Consider the following 18,965-nt stretch of genomic DNA (forward strand, 5'->3'; position numbering starts at 1 on the left):
TTTTCTTTGTCCGAATAGGATAACCATATGCCAGTAGCCCCCGAGACTGAAAGCAGTTGGTACAATTGATTTAAGGATCGTTGTATAACCGGGTTGTTACGGAGAAGAACAACCTGCTAGCCCAAGAGCTGGAGCAGTGTCAGACACAGCTAAATGCTGCTACCACCAAACTGAAAAAGTCCAAGAAGGCATCCTCTGGTAATATTCCCCTCCATCGAGGAACAATAACTATATACCACATGTGCTAATACTGTTGCTTATCTCATAATAGGATCGTCAGATCAACTGGAAGAGAAGTTGAAAACTGCTCAAGCAGGAGAGAAGGAGGCAAAAAGACTACACGCAGCAGGCGAGCATGTTTTGACCCGAGCCAGGGAGGAGAAAAACAAACTCCAGGATTCAAACACCAAACTAGGTGAAGAACTAAAAGATGTGCAGGCCCTGCTAGCCGACTCCGTGAAATAAAAATAAAAAGCTGCAAGGCGGAATATTCAGTATGTGGCCGACTGTACCTCATGTTAATTTGGAGATGAAAATTAGCTGATGTAGGTGTTTTTGTAGGTATGCTGACGGGCCGTCCTAAAGAGGAGGTGTCCAGATCATCGGACGAATTGCTTCAAGGTTTATCTCAAGTGCAAGAGCAGGCTCGACAGGCAATGCGGAGTGTTGCCAAAGCCTTGTGGTCCTCCGCGTCCCCTCCAGGAATGATGGAGGAGCTTGTAGAGTTGTTCAAAGGAGCACGGCGGCGTTTCCAATTGTGGAAGATATCTGCCTGCCGGGAAGGTGCATGCCGGTTCAATATCCGGCGTATCTCGTAGTAGGGTTCCTAAGCTAGGCGTCTGGGAGCGATGGTAACATGGACATGGGGTTTTACCCAGCTTCGGGCTCTCTTGATGAGATAATACCCTACATGCTGCTTTTGATTGTATTCATATGGGTGTAATATAAAGTATATGTATCTACCACGAGATTGTAGTAATGAATATGAGATTGTCCATTGACTAGCCTGGCCTCGGTTTATATATGCACCGCAGGCCTAGGGTTTAGAGGAGTCCTTGTCTTGGGTGCCATGTCTTGTAGAATCTTCCTTGTATGCGGCATGGGCTGTCTGAACTGGCCCATGAGTATACAGCCATGGGGTCCTCGGCCCAATCTAACTGATCGGGAGACGACGTGGTGAGTACCCCCTAGTCCAGGAGAGCGTCAGTAGCCCCCTAAACCGGTCTTCAAGTTGGGGAAGCTCCTTGATTCTTCCGAACTGTTCTTCATCTTCGGTCGTCGGTCTTGAAAACTGGTTCAACAAATCTTCTTATCTTCGATCTTGAGGATCGCCAAAGTAAATCCGAAGGGTTTATATGTCGGGTATCCGAGGAGCCCCTTTAAGTTATCAGCTTTTATCAATGCCTAGTTATTTTTACGCCCACCTCGGGTTCGAAGTTGTTCCCGGGTGGCGGTGTCCTCTTGCATCCGAGCTCCAACTCCGGACTGCATTTCGAGGTATCTTTTGCAGCCGAGCACCAACGCCAGACTGTACCCGAACTCCAACGCCGGATTGTATACGAGGTGTCATAGATCACCTTGGCTTGAAGAAGTTTAAAGGAAGTTAGCCGAGCTTAATGCTGGAAATGCCTTCTATAGGGCCAGCCACTTGCATCCAAGCTTTATGCCGGACTGCTTCCGAGGTGATGCACCACCTCGGGCTTTGGCTGATTGTTTACGGATTTTATTTCCGATGCGTGTAAATTTATTTGTTGTCAACATGTATTGCCGGTAGCCCTCAAAGTGTCTGTTGGCCTAAAATCCAAGATGCAGATGAAGGAAAATATAAAACCGCTGATCCTAGTAGCTTCTGAGACTCTGGTCGTGAAATTGGCCTGAGGATCAACTCCTAGCTCAGCAGCATACATAGGAATAGAAACGCAGTGTAATATATTAGAGGTAATAGTGATCGGCGGACGGGTCCTTGAGAGAGGGTCGTGAGAAGTCACCATGATATATCAACTTGATGCCGGATAATTCCCATATGGTACTTATTGTCATCCGAAGACATACTTGTCATAGTTCGGTTATGCCGGACACTAAGCACTTCGAATTTTCTGCATTGAATACGCAATGCAGTAGCCCCCGAGACACTGGTCGGGTGGCAACACCAGATTAGGGGATCGATGTGCCCCTTTAATATTTGTAAATTATGAGCGCAAAGCCCAGTAGCCCCCGAGCCTTAATGTGGGCACATGTGGCCGAATTAAGGATCGATATCCGTTTGACAGAAAATTTTGTTGTGTTTAACACAAACTTCTCGGAAAGAGAATAAAGATCACTTAAAAGAGTTTAGAGCTGGTCTAAATCCGAGCTCACCAAGGTAGGCCCCAAGGGGTTTAAAAGATGGATTGCAGTAAATGGATTTTACTCGCAATTTTTATGTGTAATGATTCTATGTATCCAAGTACTTTACATCATTAATGCTCAGATCCGCATTGTACAAAACTTTGTTGACCGACCATCGGCTTCAACCTCCTCGGCCAGTAGCAGGGGAGTGTTTGTCCTACTTTATAAATCCTTTACAAGGCAAAGTTTTACGGCAAACAAGGCAATCCGGTCATACGGTTTTATAAACAAAGGTACACGGAGAGATATATTATATTACGTTTTTAACGTAAGAAACAACTTTCAAAGAACATAGTCCCGCTATCGGTTCCTTTCTTTGGGTCGTCATGCTTATCATGACCATGAAACCTCACCTCCGATCAATGTGGGAGGAAAATATTGAGGATTTAGTTCGGGGAAAGTTCTCAAACTCTGTGGTATTAATGAACCAAAATTTTCACTTCCGTCGTTACCAACCAATGTGATCCTTTAAGATTGCTAGCTTTCGGCTTCACCCAGTCTGAGGTACTTACTCGGATGACCCGGTAGTAACAATCACAGAGGTGCTCCCTTTACCACCTAGCCGAACAATCGGCAACGTAGGGGTAAGCACAGGAACCAGGCAACCCAACTGCCAAAATCTTAAGTCAAATTGATACATATGTATGGCTTTATAACGATGATTACGGAATGCGGCCCTCGTATATTAAATACAAATGCCAATGATATGTTTATTTTGACTCCGTTGCGATCTTGTATCAGTTGAAAGTGGCCCATCGTCGGCTTCCGCCCCTTTGTAGATGCTACGCAGGGTGTTTTCACAATAACAAAACAACCCTTAGCCGACGTCTCGGTGCCTGAAGGCGGTTATGCTAGCGGAAACGAGGCAATCAGATATGCGGGCTTTATAACTTTCACTTAGTCATAGGAGCTTAAAGTTGGGAGGCCAGGTACTAGCCCCTAGTTAGTGTTCGGCGACAGTCGAGGTCAAGCCGTAAACACTTCAGCCAATGTTATGAACGGACCGTCATTTAACACGGGGTGACCCTATCGATCTTTATAGTTTGATATAGTCTTCGGATAGCTGAACAGTTTATGCTTATTGTGACAGTCAGTTTTCGGCTTTCTCCACTGAGGCGCTTGACCATGCAAGCTGGAAGCACAATCGCAGTGGTTCTCCCTTTGCACACCTAGCCGAACAAAGCGGAACGTAGGAGGCAAGCACGGTTGTCGGGCAACCCAACTATTGACCGAAGGCACAATTCGAAACCGATGCATATATAACAATGTCCAAGAATGTTTTTGCTGAATCTCTAAAGGTGTCCGGCGTTGCACTGCGAGTCTTATGCGGGAAACACACAAATAGTTTAAAAGTGCCATAGGCTTGGAAAACCCAACAATTTAGTAAAAACTTGACGTCCGAATTAGATAAAGTGTTCGGTGCCAATCCGAAAATTGGTCAAAAAAGGGGTGCTTCTGTCGTGCATTAATATGACACATCCGATCTCAAGACCTCAAGCGGGTCAGCCCACGGCTGTAACCTCCTATCCCGAAGGCAGAGTACTACTCGTTAGGCCAGTTTAGCGAACTAAACTCGAACGGCTTTGAGAGAGAGACTAGGCTCCCCGGCTATTGACCACACACTTACGTCGAAAAAAGGAGTGATAGAAAAAGATTTTGCAATGACCAAGAAGAAAACATTTATTATAAAATGACTCATACTAATTTAAGAGCCCCTGAGTGACTTGGGCAAAAGAATTTTATGTATAATGATTGTATGTACGGAAGTATATATCATATTTGTGTTCACCCGAACTTTAAACGCGTCTTAACCGACGGTCGGCTTCTCCCTCTTCGGTCAAGGACCGAAAAGTGTTATGTACTCCACCTATCGAGAATATCGATGGTGTTTCCGATAACCAGGCAATCAGGCCATAAGGCTATAACAGACAAAGCGCGCTTAGAGAACTTATGCTATATTACTTACGAAGTGTAAGAAGCATCTTTGAAGAAAATTGTACCTCCACCAATACCTTTCTTCGGTTCCTCATTGTTACTATGAGACTTGTGCAATAGGTTTTTCGTGCTCATGAGTTCTGTTGTGTGCCGACCATAATTGAGAACAATAAGAGCGCTAGCTTTCGGCTTGACCCAGTCTAAGGTCCGAGCTCGGATGACCCGATCGTGACAATCGCAGAGGTGCCCCCTTTACTCCCTAGGCGAACAATCGGGAACGTAGGGGTAAACACAGGAGCAAGGCAACCCATCTTGTGAAACACTTAAGTCAACATGGTGCATATTGTGGCGTAATACACGAACAAGGAACGAAGCCATACAACTATAATCATATGCAAGAGGAAAGGCTTCATAAAGGAAGCCCCCAAGCAAATGGGGTATTTGAATTTGTGTGTCACAAACAAAGTTTTGACAAGGATGTTTTCACAAACAACTTTTTGCCAAAAAAAGTATAATTCTTGGTCGAACCGAACAAAATTTAAAATTGAAAATTCTGAGCATAAAAGCGACTTAGCTGGTTAATGTGCTTGGTGTCGATGCATGACCCGAGCATACGGTGGGACAAGGTCCCAGCCCCCAAGCCGGTCCCGTGGTGGCGGAGCGAAAAGCTCGGCACTCTGGAGTAGCGACATAGCACAGTCAATGCAGGCCCGCAGTGTGACGCCGAAGTCCCCGGTGTGGGTTAATGAAGTGATGACGAAGCCCTCGGTCCAGCCGAGGTGACGTGGTACGTCGGTACGCAGAGGTGACAGCACTGCCCGATCCGGATCCTTTATATATGGCATGTGTGCCAAACACTCAATGAGGTAGAGCTCTCTCAACGATGCTGAAGTCCCCGAGGCAACCGAACAAGTCGGTATGGCAACACGACCAACAAGGTAATCACGCGAGCCGATTTACGCCGATTGGGATGATGGCATCGGCTTGCCGAAGAGACCATGTGACATAGCCCAAGTCCATTACCGAACCACCATGTGACCGTCGTTAATGCGGCCACCATTTGATAGACCTGCGTACAGATGATGGAACAAACCAGAGTAATAATTCCTTGGGAAAAATAAACCCAAACAAGCAAAAATTATTAGGAGAAATAACACCTGGTTTATTTGTTGTAGCAATCCGAAGAAAGGTGACTCCCAAAATTGGGACTCGATCCGCACACCCCTTGCCTAATGGGCGATGAAGCGACGGCATTGCGATGCTGGCAAAGGTTGGCTTGCCGAGACAAAGCCCTTGGTCCAGCTAACATGACGAAGCTGGTCGGCTGGTGACGCTGAAGTCACAGGAGTATGTTGATGAAGAAATAGCCAAGTCCCCGGTCCAGCCGAGGTGACAGAGCAGGTCGGTGAGGAGACGTTGCAGCTGCCATGCCAGCCGAGGTGTTGAAGCAGGTCGGCGTGATGGACATCGGCTTGAGGCAACAGTGTGGCCATGTTGACGCAGGTCATGGCTTGTGACGCGGTCAATGCCGGCTTGATGAAGTGACCATGGGGTGATGCCGGTGTGCCCGCTCCGTGTAATCCATGGGGAAGCGATGTTGGTGATGATTTATCCTTCGTGATGCCGAACTCTTGTTTGGCTTGCCGAGATGATGATCGAAGAAGTTGAGCTCGGCTCAACAAAGCGGCGATGTGTCTAGTGCTGGCCGGCAGTCGTGGAGCAATATTGCCGGACTGGTTTGACCCCAGCGTGATGGTGAATATTACCTCGGAGGAGGCTTAAAATTTTATGGGTACGTGTTTAAAAACAACGCACAATACCCTAGAAAAAAATTCCTTCAAAAGGGTTGTCCAATATTCCGTTCATGAAGAAACATGAACTCGGGCCGGATTCGTATTCGCGCAGAAAATAGATCCGAAAATTGGTCCACTCATCGGAAGGTTCCCGGAATTTGAACCGTCGGATCGAGCTGAAATTTGGAGGGGTGGTAGATAGGGGAATTCCGCACCAGATGAATGGTTAGATCTTCCAAAGGACCTCCGATCTGGGCTCTAGAGACCACGCCCTAAACTCGTCCAGATTCCCGTCCAGATTTGACAGGGCTACGGTATATCATAGATTGCCAGAGATTCATCCATCGGAACTCAACGAAATTTGGCATGGTTATTATATACTTAATTCCGCACAATTCCACCGAAGGAATCGTTAAAGCGATGCTCGAGGAGGTGGTGGCAGCGGATACAAGTTTGATCTTCGGAAAAAACAGCACGGTCGCCTGAGGGCAATTTTAACGTTGAGCCCCCGAGCTCCATGGATGATTCTTCCATGATCATGATAGAGATTGGAGTTGATGTTGACAAAGGCCCTCGTCCAAACATGATGATCGGAGGTAGGGCACAGTCCTTGGTTAAGCCAAGGTGGCTAGTCGAGCTGGCGATAAAAGATGCCGACATCGACCATAAAGCTCGGCTTCGATGCGTAGATCACGCCGGAGCCGATCCGAATTCCCATCGCCCCGTGGCGACCGCTAGCATGCTCTCAATGAAAGCACCAATGTCAGTTCAATATCTGGCGTATCTCGTAGTAGGGGTCCTAAGCTAGGCGTCTGGGAGTGATGGTAACATGAACACAGGGTTTTACCCAACTTCGGGCTCTCTTGATGAGATAATACCCTACATGCTGCTTTTGATTGTATTCATATGGGTGTAATACAGAGTATATGTATCTACCACAAGATTTTAGTAATTAATATGAGATTGTCCATTGAATAGCCTGGTCTCGGTATATATATGCACCGTAGGCCTAGGGTTTAGAGGAGTCCTTGTCTTGGGCGCCAAGTCTTGTAGAATCCTCCTTGTATGCGGCATGGCTGTCCGAACTGGCCCATGGGTATACGGCCATGGCAGTCCTAGGCCCAATCTAACTGATCGGGAGATGACGTGGTGAGTACCCCCTAGTCCAAGACACAGTCAGTGCACGAGAGGCCTGGGCTATGGTAAAAGCGCGGTATACCAAGCTTGATCCAAATCACATGGCCCGGGTCGGACCTCTAGGGTCAGATGGGAAGGAGATTCCCGTTAGTTTGGTATATAACCAAGTAGAAGTAGTCGCCAGGTATTCCCAACAGGATTGTAAATTAGACTGTCTGCTCGATGGTATAGAATAGGAGGTTTTTGAGTCCTAAGTGACTATGTACTTTCCTTGACATGTTCAACTCTAGCTGGATTGTAAAATGATTGTCATGGCAGACCTTTTCGCTTTGACCTCTCGACCCGAAGGTGCGGAGTGCTTCCGAATACCTAAGCAGCAAAATAGACCGGGGTATGCGTGGAGACCAGGCGTAGGGTTCATAGTTGCTTAAACAGACAAGTTGTATCCGGCTAGTTATGTTATATTACATTAAGATTGTAAGAAACATCTTCCAGAGAGAATAGTTCCGTTAAGGGTTCCTTTCCCTGGGTGTGCGTGCATTGGCGTGCATGTCCGGACTGTGGTGAAAAAATCATAGTATGTATAGCTTCTGGGGGTTCACGATGGAACGAATGCAAAAAACATCTTTAATTAACCGACCGATTATTCCCTTAAGAATGCTAGCTTTCGTCTTCACCCAGCCTGAGGTACACATCCGGATGACCCGGCAGTAACAATCGCAGAGGTTCTCCCTTTATGCCCTAGCCGAACTAACTAGAACGTAGGGCATAAGCACAGGAGCCAGACAACCCAGCTTGGCCAAAACTTAAGTCATATCGATGCATATAATGGCGAAGAAAAGGTACATATGAGGGAATGACACATATGTAGTGAACTTGATGCTCGAGAGATAATAATAATAACAAGCTTCTGTCCGAGAATCCCCCAGGTATAATGGACGTACATATTTGAAGAGGTATACGTGAGAGGCGTGCGGTCTAGCCGTACGAGAGCTTTAAAGCGAAAAAATAAAAACGAAAAAGAGAGGAAAAATAATGGAAACTGCAGGGAGGAAGGAGATAAACAAGGAGTTCGGCGCTAGGCATAGAATCTTCGGAGTCTGGCCGTGTTCCAGGGGTTTGGCTCTAGGTGGTTGTTTGACGCATCGCGCAAACTGTACGCTCCTCCGGTGAGAACTTCGTCAATGATGAAGGGACCTTCCCATTTGGGCTTGAGTTTGTCCTTTTTCTTTTCCGGCAAGCGTAGAACGAGTTTGCCAACATTGTAAGTTTTGGCCCCTACTTCTTTGCTTTGATATCTCCGATCCTGCTATTGGTATAGTGCTGAACGGGCATTTGCAACGTTGTGCTCCTCCTCGAGGGCATCTAAGCTGTCCTGCCGATCAAGCTTGGCTTCTTTCTCTTCGTACATGCGCACTCGAGGTGAGTCATGAATAATATCACAGGGCAACACAGCCTCTGGGCCGTACACCATGAAAAAACGTGTGTACTCGGTAGTGCGGTTGGGCGTGGTCGGCAGCCCCCAGAGTACGGAGTCGAGCTCCTCAACCCAGTGCTTGTCTGATTCTTTTAAAGACCGCACTAGTCTTGGCTTGATGCCACTCATGATAAGGGCATTGGCTTGTTCCACTTGACCGTTTGTTTGTGGGTGGTAGACAGAGCCGTAATCGAGCTTAATGCCAAGGTTAGCGCACCAGGTTTTCACCTCATCTGCTATGAAATTGGAGCCGTTGTCGGTGATGATGCTGTGTGGAACACCATAACGGTGTAAAACATCGGATATGAATTCTATCACTGGTCCGCACTCGGCCGTTTTAACTGGTTTGGCCTCTATCCACTTAGTGAATTTATCCACCATGACAACATGTATTTTTTCTTGTGACTTCCCCCTTTAAGGGGTCCTACCATATCCAGTCCCAAGACCGTGAAAGGCCAAGTGATGGGGATTATTTGTAGGGCAGTAGGGGGCATATGGCTTTGGTTGGCGAAGAGTTAGCACCCGATGCAATGTTGGACAAGTTCATGTGTGTCTGCTTGGGCCGTCGGCCAATAAAACCTTGTATGGAAGGCCTTGCTAACAAGTGCCCGAGTTGCGCCGTGGTGCTTGCCGAGACCAGCGTGAATTTCAGCCAAGAGCTGCCGCCCCTCTTTCTCGGAGATACATCTTTGAAGGACTCCAGTAGCACTTTTCTTGTAGAGCTCTCCGTTGTGAACCTTGTAGGCCTTCGAGCGTCGGACAATGTGGCGGGCCTCAATCTGGTCCTCGTGGAGTTCTTTCCTATTAAGGTAGGCCAAAAAGGGTTCGGTCCATGGGAAAATGACTGCCATAATAATGTGGGCCGACTGTGTTATTTTGGTGGCTGAGCCCCCGATGATATGTCTGTTCAGAGTCTAGGGTTGTGTTCAGATCTGGACTGGTGTTGCCATCCTCCCCTTGCCACACCATGGATGGCTTAAAAAGCCTTTCCAGGAAAATGTTAGGTGGTACGGGGTCGCGCTTGGCGCCGATACGAGTAAGGACGTCCGCCGCTTGGTTACTTTCTCGGGCCACGTGATGGAACTCGAGCCCCTCGAACCGAGCCGACATTTTTAGGATGACATTATGGTAAGCCGCCATCTTCGGATATTTGGCATCGAAGTCTCCATTTATTTGAGATATTGTAAGGTTTGAGTCCCCGCACACTTCCATGTGTTGTATGCCCATGGAGACAGCCATCCGGAGACCATGCAATAAGGCCTCGTATTCGGTTGCGTTATTGGAGTCGATGTATAATATTTGGAGTATGTACTGGATGACGTCTCCAGTGGGGGACGTTAAAACGACGCCCGCTCCTAGACCTGCTAACATTTTGGAGCCATCAAAATACATAACCCAATTGGAATATGTGTCGTACTCTTTAGGGAGTTCGGCCTCTATCCAATCGGCAATGAAGTCAGCCAGTACTTGGGATTTAATGGCTTGACATGGTTTGTATGTTATGTCAAATGGAAGGAGCTCGATGGCCAATTTGGCAATCCGGCCCGTGGCATCGTGGTTGTTTATTATGTCATTGAGTGGTACTTCAGAAGCCACCGTGATCGAACACTCCTGGAAGTAGTGTCGTAGCTTTCGGGATGCCATGAAGATCGTGTATGCTATCTTTTGATAGTAGGGGTACCGGGATTTGCATGGTGTGAGGACAGTGGATACATAGTATACTAGTTTTTGGAGCAGGAATTTGTGTCCGTCCTATTCTCGTTCGACAACGAGCACGACACTCACCACCTGGTGTGTTGCCGATATGTGTAGTAGCATGGGTTTGCTGATGTTTGGTGCGGCCAGGATTGGGTTTCTCGCTATAAGGGTTTTTATTTCTTCTAGTTCGGTTGTTGTCGCGTCCATCCACTCGAAGTGATTGGTGCGCCGTAAGAGGCGATAGAGTCATAGTGCCTTTTTCCCAATCTGGAGATAAAGCGGCCTAGAGTTGCCACGCAACCGGCGAGTTTTTGGACTTGTTTAAGGTCCGTTGGCGTAGCCAATTGTGACAGAGCTCAGATTTTGGGTCGATTTGCTTCAATTCCTCTATTGGAAACGATGAAGCCCAGCAACTTCCCTGCGGGGACACCGAAAACACACTTTTCCGGATTGAGCTTAATGTCATATGTGCGGAGGTTGTCGAATGTGAGACGTAGGTTGTCTATTTAGTGTTTCGACGTGCCTTGTTTTGATTACAACGTCGTCCACATAGGCTTCCACTGTCTTTCCGATCTGTTTCTCTAGGCATGTTTGAATCATGCATTGGTAAGTGGTGCCGGCGTTTTTGATCCCGAAGGGCATGGTGTTGAAGCAGAATGCCCCATATAGGGTAATGAATGTTGTTGCAGCTTGATCGGACTCCTTCATTTTGATTTGATGGTATCCGGAATATGCATCAAGGAAACACGGTGAGTCGTGTCCTGTGGTAGCATCAATTATTTGGTCAATGTGGGTGAGGGGGAAGGGATCCTTAGGGAAAGCCTTATTGAGGTCTTTAAAATCGACGCACAGGCGCCAGGATTTGTCCTTCTTTGGTACCATCACCAGATTTGCCAGCCAGTCTGGATGTTTTATTTCTCTAATGAATCCGGCCTCAATTTGCTTGGCTAGCTCCTCCCCCATAGCTTGGCATTTGGGTTCGGAAAAGCGCCACAGTGTTTGTTTGACTGGTTTGTATCCCTTTAATATATTGAGGCTGTGTTCGGCCAACTTGCGCGGGATTCCTGGCATGTTAGAAGGGTGCCAGGCGAATATATCCCAGTTTTCATGAAGAAAATCCCGTAGCACGGCGTCGACTGTTGGGTCTAGTTGTGCCCCAATAGATGTTGTCTTCTTGGGGTCCGTTGGGTGCACCTGGAATTTGACTATTTCTTCTGTCGGTTTGAAGGAGGTGGATTTGGGTCGTTTGTCTAAGATCACATAGTCCCTATCCACTCGTGGAGCGTAGTGCGGTTAATTCTTCGGCCGCGAGGGCTTCAGATAATGCCTCGAGGGACAGGGATGCCATTTTATTTACGGCGTGGAGTACTGTATCCGGATCACTTACGAGAGTGATTATGCCGTTGGGCCCGGGCATCTTGAGATTCATGTAGCCGTAATGAGGTATAGCTTGGAAGTGTGTAAAAGTATCTCACCCCAACAGGGCGTGATATCCACTGTTGAAAGGGGCCACTTGGAAGGTTATCTCCTCGGACCAGTAATTCTCCGGAGTGCCGAATACCACATCAAGTATGATTTTTCCCACACACCGCGCCTCCCAACTGGGAATGATTCCTCGGAAGGTCGTGCTGCTTTGCTCGATGCGGCTCCTGTCTATTTCCATTTTGTGGAGTGTATCCTCATAGATGATGTTTAGTCCGTTGTCGCCGTCCATGAGGACCTTGGTGAGTCGGAAGCCATCCACGATTGGACTGAGGACTAATGCTGCTGGCGCTCGAGCTGTCCTGTATTTTGGTTCGTCACCGACATTGAAGGTTATAGCCGGTCGTTCCAAGGATTTATTACGGTGATTTGGCAGACTTCAGCGACATCGCATAGTGCCCTTCTGCGCTTATTGTTTGAAGCGAACGTCTCGGAGACCGTCAATACTCTGAGGTCATCGTCTTCTAGGGGGTGTTGCTCTGGGGCATTTTTGGTGAGGATATCCTCGCCGCTCTTGGCTACCTGCCAGAGTATCCAACATGCTCTAAGGCTGTGGGTTGATATGTTATCCGGTGTTGTGTGTATTTTGCATGGGCCATCGAGCCATCCCTCCAGAACGGTTCCATGTCGCGCAATGGGCTTATATTTCTTGGCTACTGGCATGGGCGTACCATGAGGGTGTGCTCTTTTCGCCTGAACAAGAGGTTTGGTTGGGATCAATGGTTCCCAGCGAGCTGCTTGAATTTTCCAGGCACTTTCCATTAAGCTGTACTTCTGTAGGATTGTTGTCAGGTCAGCGAAGTGTGTTATGCGGCGGCGATTGAGGGCGTTGAGGATTCCTTCATCCATGCAATTGTTGCAGAACGCTGATATCACGTCCTCGTCACGGCAATCTTTAACCTTGTCCTTGGCAAGGAGGAATCTGGCCCAGAAATGGTGGACCGTCTCCTGAGACTGCTGCTGTATGTTCGTGAGAGCACTGATATCTGGGTGGGTGGGTGGTTTTAAATCCGGACCCTGACCCAGTTGTGGATTCAAAGTCTGAAGATCCTCCAGACTTATCAGTCCGGGCTCCGGAGCGTCTGCTGATTGCTTAGGCCCACCGTTCGATTCTATGTTCGGAAGGCATGACCCCTCTTCTCGCTGGTGGGTGTCCGGCTCTTCAGGGTCGGAGATCCAAACATAATCCGTCCACGACTACCGCTATCTAGTGGGTGATCGATGGAGATTTAATTTCTCTCTGATTGGGTTTAAGTCCAATCCGATCATAATCTATGGCGATCCCTAGGGCGGCGATACGATTGAGGAGCTCGTTCAAAGACGATAACTCTGCTAGATCCATCTGCCTGGTGAGTTCGGATTTGACACAGAGAGGATTTTCGATGACCCCATAGGTCGTCGTTGGCTTAATGGCCGAACGGGCGGTCATGGTAAAGGCGCCCAGCTGGAGGGTTTGGCCTGAGGCCAGTGCTCCTCCGGAGGTGATGTTGTCTTTGAGAACAAGGCGAGCCATCGATCCTGTCGTTGGCGTCATAGTGGAACTCTCAATGAAAGCACCAATGTCGGTGCCAAAACCGGCGGATCTCGGGTAGGGGGTCCCGATCTATGCGTCTAACATCGATGGTAACAGGAGACAGGGGACACAATGTTTACCCAGGTTCGGGCCCTCTCTATGGAGGTAATACCCTACTTCCTGCTTGATTGATCTTGATGAATATGAGTATTACAAGAGTTGATGTACCACGAGATCGTAGCAGCTAAACCCTAGAAGTCTAGCTTGTATGACTATTATAATGAATGTTTTCTAGACTAAGCTCCTTGGTTTATATAGACACCGGAGAGATCTAGGGTTACATAAGGTTGGTTACTAGGAAAGGAATCTTCATAGTTGATCGCCAAGCTTGCCTTCCATGCCAAGGAGAGTCCCATCCGGACATGGGTGCAGTCTTCGGTCTTCGCATCTTCACAACCCATCAGTCCGGCCCATGGCTAACGGGCCGGACGCCCGAGGACCCCTTAGTCCAGGACTCCCTCAGTTGCACCCCTCTGTGCGGCGGGACGGTCGCACCACCACCCCGTCGCTGACTCCGGCCAGCTCATTGTCCCATGCTCGTCGTGCACCCACGGACGCACAGGCCGCGCTGCTCATGGCACGCGGGCTCCTGTGCTACCGCCCGGTCGACGAGCTCTATGAGGACTGGCTCGACCGCATCGCCGAGCTTGTCAGCGCCGCTGGGGGCTCCCTCCACTACTAGGGAAAACCTTATACATAGAATCTTAGCAGCAGCGCGGCTCAAAAAGGAGCGCTGCTGTTAATTAGTAGTAGTGCGGGTGTGGGAAACTCGCTACTGACAAGTTTTTTGCAGTAGCGCGCTCGGTGTAAACCGCGCTGCTACAAATATCGACCGGCAGTGTCCACCGAACTCCATTTAGCAGCTGCGCGGTGCCGCGAGCCACGCTACTGCTATGGATGTAGTAGTAGCGCGCTTTTTGTGAGCTCGCTGCTGCTAAATTTCAAATTGGCACACTTTTGGTTCCGGTTAGCAGTAGCGCCCTTGTCGAAAGCGCGCTGCTGCTACTTCCTTAGCAGCAGCGCGTTTTACGTCCCGCGCTACTGCTAATACGCACCAACCCACCACCTTTTCCCCACCCGTCCCTCCCCCTCCCCCTCCTCTCTTCCCTTTCCCCTACCTCCCACATGCTCCCACTCTCACACTTCTTCTTCCTCAATACTTCTCCCCCATTACTCTCCCTCTTCTATCTACCTTTCTCTCTCTCCATTACTCCTACCTAACTACACCACCTCCATTAATTCATCTCCTTTCGCTTTTTCCTTCCCCCTCCACTAGTTGAAGTTGTCTCCTCCCAAATTAGGTAGCTATGTAGATGTAGCATTTAGTTAAGTGACCTATTTGCCCCCTAACTAGATCTATCTTTGTCAAGAAGAGCTTTGTGCACTTTTGATCTCCCTACAACATCATCTCCACCGTGTGCTCGATCTCGAGATAGAGGTGATTAAAATTTCATGCTTTTGCAAAATGGAAATATGTTTATGTGTGTGTGATATGTTTATGGAAATTGTGTGTGTGGCATGAGTTGATGCCAAATTGTGCTTTTGAGTTGCCTATGTTTTGCTGAAATGTTGATTTATTTCCGTTTCGGCGAATTCCGGGCAAACTCTAGATCTATATATGTCCTATTTTTAAGGAAGGTCATGCCGGATTTTTGTATGATTTTGATGCATGCACGCATTTTTATAATCAATTTGTTTATTATTACCATGCAGAGTTGACGATGGTCAGTGGAACGATGGTGGACAGGTGGTTGCGGTTGGCGGTGCAGGACATGAAGGAAAATAACCGGACAGAGGTTTTATGTCCGTGTCGAAAATGCAAAGGAATAGTTTGGCTCGACCCCCATGAAGATGGTCGTGTCGAAGCGCACCGTCTCATGACTGGTTTCATGGATGGCTATACTCGGCGGATAATTGAAGATGAGGATGACGATGTCGAGGATGCCGACGGGGCGGGCAATGATTGTCAGGACCCCGATGCCAAGTCACATCGATCTAGCCGGTAACACCTCGTATCACATTGCGGCCTCACGCACGGTATCCCCATGGGTGTCGCCTTACCATGGCCTTGGACCGTTTGCGCCTTTTGGCTCACGTATATGATAGTGTCACTAGCATCCATATGACAGAGAACCCGAGCCGACATGGCTAGTCGTGAACCCAAAGCGGCACAGACCTATGGAGACAGGCATACATGAATCACATCGAGCATGTCGGTCATCAGCGAATGAATCCGGGCTGTAGCACTGGGCTAACAGGACTCCGGGGAACCCGGGCTGTAGCAGGCTAGGCAGGACTCCGGAAGTCACCGCGTGACATTTCCCCAAAGGGACAGACATATGAACGAAGTGAAACACATGCCGGCGAGTCAAGTGTCCTGAGCAGTAGTGCTGGGCTAGCAGGACCCGGGTGAACCGGGCTGTAGCGGACTACTATGGCTTGAGGAGCACTAGACTACATTTCCCCATAAGAGAGGCTACCAAGGATAAACAACTAGATTGTCGGATCCCACACATACCAAGCATTTCAATCATACACACAATATGCTCGATATGTGCAAATACAACATGGCATCACAACAAAACTCTACAACTCAAGTACTTTATTTAAAGGCTCCAGAGAGCCACACATAACATGTTCATACAGGTGGGGGTCACAAGACCCGATACTCAAGTCATACAAGCATACAAGCACATGCAGAAGCAAATAGTCTGAGTACAGACACTAGAAAGAAAGAAGGCTTTTTGAAGCCTGTCTATCTACATAAGGCCCCCCATGGCCAGGATCACCACCTGGGTGGCAAGTTACTCATCAACGTCGAGATCTACATAAAACCCATCGGAGGGGGCGGTGATGTCGTCTAAAAATAGTACTTAAGCAAACATGAGTACAAAGGTACTCAGCAAGTCTTACAACAGAACCTACTATACATGCTCATTCTCAAGAAGGTGGTGGAGTTATTGCAGCAAGCCAGCTTTGACACTTGGCTAAGCTATCCTACGAGACACCACGAGGAAAATAGTTTTCGCACACGAGTCCACTAATCGCCAACACAATATTCCACCCGGGATCCTCCCTCGTCATCCTACGAGAGGGCCATCCTCGGTACTCACACTTATCTTGAGTCTTTTAGTAGTAACCATTTACTTGTCTATGAACTGTATAGGCAACCAACTAGTCCTTTACTGCAGACGCGGCTATTCGAATAGATGATGTTAACCCTGCAGGGGTGTACTTCTTCATACACGCTCTCACCACTTACCGCCGTTTACACGACATGTACTCGGCAACCTTCAAGCGGAAGCCGAATGAGGGTGTCGGCCACGGCCTACCTAAACACTCAAGTCTCTAGTCCAGGTTTATCGCCTATCCAGGTTCCATCCGCAGGTATTCCAGCCGAGGTTTCCACATACGGACCCGAACGATGTGAACAGGGTCCCGAGACGCCAAACGGGCGCCCGGCATACCCGGCCACGGTGTATCTACCGCAACATAGCCCACCCCTAGGGTCAGCGCTACGCACGGCCGCCAACACATAACCTACAAACACCAAAAACTATTTGCAACTCCTGGACAGAGTACTAGGGTGATTAAGAAGTGGAGAGGGTCAATTAAGGATCCCAATGCATGGTAGTAGATGATTCTTAAAATCACACATACAGATCTCAGTTCTTAGGGACGGCCTCAATGAAACAACCCACCATGTACTCCTACATGGCCTCTCATCGATACCTTTACCAAATCATCTTCAACACATCTCTCATATTACCGACATAATCATTTCGCTCTAGCCCATCGCCCAGATGAACCAGACCTGACACAACTCTAAGCATAGCAGGCATAGAAAGGTAGGAAACACAAACATGGCTCAATCAACTCCTACACATGCTAGTGGGTTTCATCTAGTTACTATGGCAATGACAGGTCATGCAGAGGATGAGGGTTCAACTACCGCAGCACACAGCAGTTTGAAACGTTGTTGTCTTAATGCAGTAAATGAGAGCAGAGGCGAGAACATGGGATTGTATCGATATGATCAATGGGGCTGCTTGCCTGATGGAGTGGTAGTAGGGTACTGCCCTGCAGTTCGATACTCGGAGATATCCTCGGAGGCAGAACCGACCATGAAGGACACACAGAACATAATCAACACATAACAATATGCAACAATATGATGCATGCTATGACATGGAAAAATGATGTGTCCTGCCTAATGCAATGTGAAACAAGTTGAAATGGGTCCATTTGAATCAAAGATTCAAATGAAAGTTAAAGTTCTTATGCATAATAAGTGTATTAGCTTGTTTCACCTAAACAGCAAGGTTAAAGTGTTTTTTCATGCATGAAACCATTACAGATGGAAAGATTGAATTTTTTTGATCATTTTTCGTATATAATTTGTTAGATTTGGAGCTATGGTCAATTTTCTATGATTTTTAGAAGTTTTGGCTATTTTCTGGAATTTCCTATATAAGAATAAATCTAGAAATTAAATAACTGCGTCAGCACTGCGTCACTGTGACGTCAGCGAGTCAAAGGCGCCAGCCCAGGTCAAACCTGACTGGTGGGCCCCATCTATCAGTGTCTCAGCTAACTAACAGAGTTAAATTAGTACTAACTAAACTGTTAGTGGGGCCTGGGCCCGCATGTCAGTGACCTATTAGGTTAACTAATAGTTAATTAGTGCTAACTAAAAATCAACGGGGCTCTGGGCCCACCTGTCATTGACCCAGGGGAGTTAAACCCCTGGTCAAACGAGGTCAACTCGTCGGTGGCTTGACGCCGGTGACGACAGACGCGGCGGATGGGCTCGGGTTTGCGTCTCCGGCGACCAAACGGGCGGCCGAGACCATCTATGGGGAGCTCAAAGCGAGCCGCGTCGGTTGGTGGTGGAAGTCGAGCTCGGGGAGGCCGGGAACGACGTCGGCGACGACCTTGGCGGTCGTTGGAGCTCGGGTGAGGATGAACCCGAGGCTATGGGGCACGGCGAGGCGCGTGGAGTGCTGTGTTAGGCTCCTGGGGAGTGTGGTGACGCTCTCGGATTCGAGCTTACGCGTCTGTGGCCACGTCGGCAACGTGGCCAGTGGAGCCGAGCTCTCGGCCGTGATGGCCAACGTGGTTAGAGGGCAGCTCGAGTGGCGTGCCTAGGGGGAGAAGAAAGAGGAGCTCACGGCGGGTGCAACGGGCGTCGAAGCTGGCTCGGGGAAGCTTGGGATGCGGCGAATCGTTGGTGACGATCTCTGGTGGCTGACGAGGGGAACGACAGCGGTGGCGGCGTTGCAGCGCGTCCGAGGCCTCGTGGCTCGTCGAGGAGGTCGAGGGAGATGCTGCGGAGCTCGTGGGCACGGTGGGGTGGCACGGGGACGATGGTGGCTATGGCTACAGCGGCAAGACGACGGCGGCTGCGTCGGCCATGGCTTCGGGGGAGCGAGGGAGAGAGCAGAGGGGAGGAATGAGGTGTCCAGGGGATCGGGGTGGCGAC

The sequence above is a fragment of the Triticum dicoccoides genome, chromosome 3A, assembly GCF_002162155.2.
Source record: "Triticum dicoccoides isolate Atlit2015 ecotype Zavitan chromosome 3A, WEW_v2.0, whole genome shotgun sequence".
Lineage (NCBI taxonomy): Eukaryota > Viridiplantae > Streptophyta > Magnoliopsida > Poales > Poaceae > Triticum > Triticum dicoccoides.